This window comes from Nematolebias whitei, chromosome 6 (genome assembly GCF_014905685.2).
Source record: "Nematolebias whitei isolate Nwh7 chromosome 6, NemWhi1, whole genome shotgun sequence".
Taxonomy (NCBI): Eukaryota; Metazoa; Chordata; class Actinopteri; order Cyprinodontiformes; family Rivulidae; genus Nematolebias; species Nematolebias whitei.
In genome coordinates, this window is record NC_056503.1 from 16846552 (window position 1) to 16854051 (window position 7500).

A 7500-nucleotide genomic window follows, 5' to 3' on the forward strand; every position below is an offset into this window, starting at 1 on the left:
GGTGAGTTATTTTGATGGAATGGCCGATTGTAAGGATGGCGCCCTCTGGTGGGCCCTCCTTGTCTGTACTCCCTAGTGTTTCGCCTTAATTAACTCTGATCTGTTTCACTCTTGTTTCATGTCCAGTTGTGTGTATTTATGTCCTGTCCTATCTGTGTATTTAAGTCCATCTGTTAGTTCTGTTATTTGTTGGTTCATCATTGGTTACAGTCTCGTCTTGTCCTGTCCTGATCTGTCCTGGTCCTTGCCTGTCCCAAGTTATCTTGTGATGTAAGTTTGCTGCCACGTCAGCCACTTTCCTTTGTTATTAAAAAGTATTTTATTTTACATTCTGCCTCCCGAGTCCTGCCTGCACCACTGGGTTCTTTCCTGCTTAGCCAGAAACCCTGACACCGATGTCCGATATTTAACTTTATTGCTAATATCGGCCGATACCATGCCGATAATATCGTGCATCTCTACAAAATACTGAAATTTTAGAAATGTTTTTTTTTTTCTATGACAAACTTCTCTTAACAAGTCCCCTTCAAACTGTTAAATGGTTACAATATGAGCTTTGACTTGCTACTTCCATAAACGTGCAGTTTCATTTCTGTCTGAGCCACTACTTAGACAATTTACTGGAATGTAAAAGAGTAACTCACTTGGTGAAACTACCTTTTTTATTTAAAATATTATTTAGTTCAAAATATTAAATACAACCAAATGGAGCATTTTATAAACTAATACCCATTCATATGGATTGGGAATATATTGCACAACATTCAAAAGGGTCTTTGTTAATCACATACAACTAAAATGCCCTTAATAAAGTAAATAGAAATATTTTTTTTCCTATTTAAGACTCTACCAAATATAAGTAAAAAGAAACAAGCTGTATGTTGATGCCCCTTGTTGCTGAGGAATATGAATTGTTTGTAGTTTTCAAGAACATTTTTAAAGTTTTCTGGACTAGAATTGAACAGGTTAACCTTAATGTTTTTCATGTAAGATATTTGAGTGTAGGAGTTACACTGTGTATAATAATTATAGTAATAGAGATAGGTGTGTTTTGTTTTCTTTTTTTTTCCCTTGTCCCAGGCAGCGCAGAGTAACAGACCCTGGCGAGTGAAGGGACCAATTTCATACATGATCAGACGCAATAGCAGAACCAGGGGGTGACCAATGGTGACCTTGGCCACCATGGATCAATCTATGGCCACCCCAAGGGCAACCCCAATCATTTGAGGAAAGTATACTTTTAAGCAACATAAATATTAGAAAGCAAATATATGGTGGTGGCCATTTTGGATTTAAATGTAGCAACCTATTTTTTAATATGGACCTTTATTACACCTAGATGCAGAAACACACCAAAATGGAATTCAGCACGTCATTTATTTTTCAAGTTATTCACCTCACAAGCTTTACTTGATGCATATATTGTGTCAGTCTTGGATTTTGACTTGTCAACTCAGTTTTTTAAAGGAACTTTTCTTATGACTAGATGCAGCCGCACATCAAAAGAGATATTAGTAGCTCACTTATTTTTCAAGTTATCATGCTTATGACATGCATGGACGGACAGACAGAGGGCATTTCCAATTCCCCATTTTCATTCTTTAATGTGGGAAAATAATGGGAGACAGATTGTTGTATTAAACCACAGCAGTGCTTTCAGTCATTCAATGACATTGTGCTAACAAACAGCTGATGTATGTTGGGTTTAAGCAAAAGCAGGAACAATAGTTATAAAAATATCCTAAAATGATTGTGTTTTTTTCTCACTTTGAAAATGTCAACAACAGCCTATTTTAAACTGCTTGTGAGCCTCTCTTGCATATCTTCCGAACCATAATTATGGACTTGTTTTGATCAGTTGGTCACTCAACACAATTTACAACATTTCTTCGAAGAGACGACAGGCTTTAGGTGAGTCGATTTGCCCTCTTGGCACGTACGCAGCTGGATATCTCATCGACTTGGAAGACTTGATGATGTGTCTATCTCTGCTGCTATTTGTGGATTTTAAGGACGCATATTTAAATGGATTTACAATAACTGGTTCCTGCTTTTTGGATTCGGCTGGTTGCTGGTTTTATTTACACTCAAGGAAGTCGTCGGCAGCAAATTTGGACCTGATCACGCTGCTTGCCTTTATGATGGCTTGGTTTGTGTCTCGAGTACCCAGACTCAAATGCTATGGGCAGAATGGATCAGATCTTGGGGATTTTACTCAGGCATGTTCCATCGGTGTGGCCATGTAATTTGGACATTTCAGAACCGAGTCGACCAACACAGACTCAAGATAGATGTCATTAAGTTCTGCCTGTCCCCAAAGCAACTGTGTGTTTATCTGAATTTGTCTCCCTTGGCTGGCCTTGAAGGTCACCTTATCTGAATTCACCTGGAGAACATGTGATCTGACGCTCACCACCCCCTCCCTGAGGAATTTCCAACTGATAACCAGATGGAACCAGCTGAATAAACGTGTCATCATTTCTGGACTCTTGGATTCTCATAGACGTTATTCTTGGCCATTCCTTTACATCCCTCGAGAATGTTTATGGATCTCACCAGAGGACACTGGCTGATCATTACATCCTTATCAGAACTATTACAGTGACCTCGAGAGCATATATGACCATTGCTGACCGCTCTCGTCGTCCCCCTCTGCAGAAAGTCTACATTACTATGTGCTTGTTTGTGTGAGATGTTTTTTAATATAGAGTTTTTTCTTCTCATGCAGGAGGAAAAAAAGTCTGATAGGAATTTTTTGCCTCCAAATTCCTACATGTGTCCAGTTTCACTACTTTTTGTCTGTCTAAACAGGTCTCACTTGTAAATGAGTCTTCTTGGCTCAATGTGACTTATCTGTCTAAATAAAGGTTGAATGAACATCCTATTTTAACTCACTAATTAATTTTTTAAGTTTTGTATTTAATAGTGGGTCCAATTAAGCTCCCTCCACTTCCTTTTGGAAGTTAAAGCTTCTTTTGTAGATTTCTTTAGCTACTATTCAGCTGTTTTATAGAAAAACTATAACTCTGCCATTTTTAAAGCTATTCAGCTGAAATTTGGTATATTGTTAGCTGACAAGTATCCCTAATAGACTGAATGAAAATCAAAAATCCAAGATAGCTGCCTTACCAAGAAACAAAAAGTACTATAAATAAGCCAATTTTAGTCATATTGAGCTGAAGGTTGGTGTGATGATATGAAAATAAAAAATCCATGATGGCCACCAACACCACTTTTGAATGGATTTAACTCAGCCATTTTTACACATACAAAGCTGAAATTTGTTGACTTTAGAGCTGAGAACATTCCTTATCGCATACTCCATCTAAATTAAAAAATCCAAGATGGCCGCCTTAGATAAAAAGGAAAAAAAAATATGATAATTCAGGCATTTTTAGAGCAATTCAGCTGAAATTTGGTATAGTGGTAGCTGAGAGCAAACCCAAACATATAGTACTGTCAAATCAACAATTTATATTAACAGCAGCCTGGCAGTTCATTACATTAGGAACAATTGTGCATGTTCTGCTTCCCTGTGATATTTGAAGCTTCTTTCTGCTGTTTTAAGCTACTTTCATCCGTTTTCTTGACATTCTTAAGCAAGAAGCATTCACACTTGCATTTTCACAGGAAATGCAAATTCTCTATCTACATTTATGATTCAATGCAACAGAATAAACCAATTTAAAAGGTAACAGATCATTGTAATTAGGGATCCACTGATTGCAGGTATCTGACCAATCACCAATCTCTAAAAAGTCTGACTTGCTAATTCCAATTTTGGCCGATACCGATTTTGTTTTATAAGCGACACTGTCAGGTGTTATAAGGTCACAATGCACTTTCAATTTTCCAATCTAATTTTATTGAAAAACATAACCTTGCACAATATCCTAGAAGCAATATAGACTTGTTTTAACTGGCCATGAGGTAGCGCTCTGAAATATAAATGAAGTTTAGACAATTGTTGTTACAACTACAAAAAAATCAGTAAAATCGGTTTCTCATGTAAGTGTCAAACGATCACCCAAAATTAAGGCAATCTGGGCTGATAAATCAGCCGGCCGATTTATCGGAGCACCCCTAATTGTAATACTTGGTTTATTTACATTAGGACTTTAAATGCTGGATGTCCGGCCCCTGAGCTGTTGGCTTTCAGTAACTGTGGCCCCCTGAGCAGTTTAATTGAATATCCTGCTTTAGGGGTGGAATACAGTTTATTACATCTACAAAACCTAAACTGAGTCTGGAAAAATGTAAAAGACGATAAAGCCCTGCGGCCGACCTCATGAGCAGCTGAATACAACAATGATAAACAGGAAGTACCACATGTTCAACTGTACGAAGGTAACTGCAGGTAAATCCTCCATTTTCTGTCATAATTACATTTTATGCAAAAATTAAAAAGGTTAATGCTTGAAGCTAGTTGTGTTTTTTTGTGTAGATGTATGTTATAACTTCTGTTTGCATAAGTTTAATCTTTGTTTGTTATGATCAGTGTAGTGGACTAGGCCCATGTCAAAAACTAAGTCTAAGGTCAAAACTCTTGACCTTTAGAACCTTGTGGGACAGGAACTGTCATTTCATTCATTTGAACTCAGAAATACAGGTTCACCCATCCTGAGACTTTCTTTCTTGAAGATTCAAGTGAAAAGAACACTCTCTTTTTATTATCATTACTATTTTACAAATGTTGATAATCAAAGTGTCTTAGTTCAAACCATTTTAGATGTGGCAGTGAACTAATCAATTTTATTAACTGTGTAATGATTTTTATTCTCATGTCAAAGCTGTTACAGAGTAATTATGCCTTTTCTGATTTCTGCTTTTGAATGAGCAAGTGTAAGTTGGTCCAAGGTTGGAATAAAACGCAAAACAAGTTGTTATGTTAAAACTGTCATGTTTTTAGAATCCTCTCAGACGTAAATAGAGAAGTTTTGGCACCTGTTTCTGAAACGCGCCAAAACAAAACTCTCTCTGTCTGTGAGAACATTTCTGATCTGTTTCATAACAATTCTCGCTGTCTCTAACCTCTTACGTCACAAAACACACCCCGTCTGGTCGTTTCTGACCAATGAACAAATCCCAAAAGTGAACCGGGAAACAGCTCTTTAAAATCTCAGTACTTCCTGGTCTACTCAGTCTTGGTTCTGTTGGAGTGCTGATGGAGTTCTGTTGGAGTTCTGCTGGATACACAGTCCAACCAGTTCTGTGAGAGACGGGATGATCCTGACAACAGAGCTCTTCCGAGTTCCATGGGAGTATAACACCTTTCACTCGCCACTACTTCTGACGAGCTACAGCCATACTAAGGAGACGCTGGACAGGTAGCGTTAACGGAACACCATATCTGCTGATTATCATCAGAAAGGTAATGGGTCAAGTTTCCTACCAAGCGTACCGAGGCGAGCTGGGTTTCTGATGGAGAGTGCCGTTCTGGTGAACACTTACTTCCCCTCAAACCCCATCTTTTATTCCCTCTAAACTTCTTTCATCTCTAAACTTTTCTCTCAAGTAGAAATTCTTCCAGATATTTTAGAAATGTCTGTGTAAAATGCTCACCCACATCCATGTGGGTAAAAGATCATAATTGTACAGTTTCATAAATGTCTGTGGTGAAGCAACGGAAAAATCATGGCCGTATGATTTTTCCTGATTGATTGCTTATGTTGTTATTTTCATAATTTGCCAAATTAATGTAAATGTTTGATGTTAAACTTTGATTCTGTAAATAAATGACCGCATTCATTTTGATGGGTCAAATATAAATGACGTCTCACGTTTGCATTTCCTTAAATTCAATGCACGTTTTATTCAGTCCAGAAAAATGAGGAATCCGTGTTAAATGATGAATATATCTGAGCATCTGTTCATCTACACTAAACTGATTTTGTACAATGTGTTTATTAGGTTGTGTAATGTAAAGCAGAGCACTAGGTCTGTAGCATCTTAGCTAGTGCATCTGTACTGCACGCTGCTAGCTTAGTGCTACTTTTTGTTGTGCTGAGTTCTAAAATAGTTGTTGAATCAAGTGTTTACTTATGTAGGTAAATGTAGATGTTTAACAACCTCTTAAAATACACCAGAATGCAGGAAATGGCATGTACTTTATTCAAAAATTTCTGGGGGATGACCCCCAGAACCCCCCACCAATGTGTCCCCCCCACATGATGAATGCTTCTGACACCAGTGGCCACCACGTTGTTCAAGCCAAGAGCCACTGTCAGCACTGGGGGCTGAACACCCCTAAAGATCAGATTCTAGAATCACCCCTGACTCAGCGTAAAAACCAAAAACATCTTAACATTTCAATTAAACACCGTTTTGATTTCAACCCTGGTTCTTTAAAAGACAGTTTCTCTGCATAAAAAGTCTTAATACTTTCATTTTGCAATATTAGTTTTATAAGAACTATTTTTGTAACAGACTCTCTAATGTCAACATAAGGTTAATGTAAGGAATTCTCTAATGTAAAAGTGAACAAAATTAAACTATTTTTAAACAGTATTTGCATTAATCACTAAAAAAACATTTTAAATCATAATTAAAAAAAAAAATATATATATATATTATTTGTTTTTAATCTTAGACTAGCAGTTAGCTTACTAATCGGGTCAGAGATAGTTGTTTTCTTCAAACTTAAATGGTTTTAAAAGATATCTACAGCAGGTATGATAGCAATTGTGTAGTTTCCAGGAAGGCAGGTGTGATTGTTGCCATTATTCCTTTAAAAGACAAACTTTACAGATCACTTTTTTCATGTATTGCTATTTAATTAGTAAATATGCAGACCTCAGTCGCATGTGACAAAATAAATGTCTGCGGTTATACCGAGTTGTGTTAAAATATTATTCCACAAACACAGTATTCTTACTCTGCTGCATGCTCTTACTCCATCTCTAAATGTCCTTTCTGTCCATTCATGAGAACGCTCCGTCTGAAATGTCAGCCTCCGTGTGCTTTAACTGCACCAGCATCAAAACGCCCACCGGTGTAATGTAGTCGGCTCAGAACATGACACCACTGTGAGCTGCATGATGATGAAGGCAACGCAGAAAGAAGTGACAGCAGATAAATGTTCCCACTTTTAGAGCAGCTGAGGGCTTTAACACCACAGGCTTCATCAGTTCTTTTAGATGAGCTCATGTTAATGCAATTTTATAAACTAAGACTTTAATACTTTATGTGGAAAAATAGAAAATATATTCAGTGTTTGGAAAATGCAATTCTACTTTTATAAATATTTAAACAAGTAAGAATATGTCATGTCTCACTGAAAAAGTTGAACCTGCGAAGCTCAGAATTTACCTCAGAACGAAAATGATTGGGGATTCAGAAACAACTGCCACAAGGAATATCTTAAATCCCTAATTCATGGAGATTAACATCAATTTGTGATTCTGCAACATTGTTATGAAGTGTGTTTTTGTGCGGGTGTGATTACAACAATGCAGTAAATGTCAGACTTAACTGAAAATAACATAAAATCAGATGTACACA

The 7500-nt window shown here is 37.0% G+C and overlaps 1 protein-coding gene across 1 annotated transcript in view; it reads right to left on the minus strand.

Moving 5' to 3' along the window:
* Positions 1 to 7500, minus strand: part of kcnab1a (potassium voltage-gated channel subfamily A regulatory beta subunit 1a) — a gene marked incomplete at its 5' end in the record, with an annotated part of 144961 nt that overhangs the window by 137353 nt on the left and 108 nt on the right.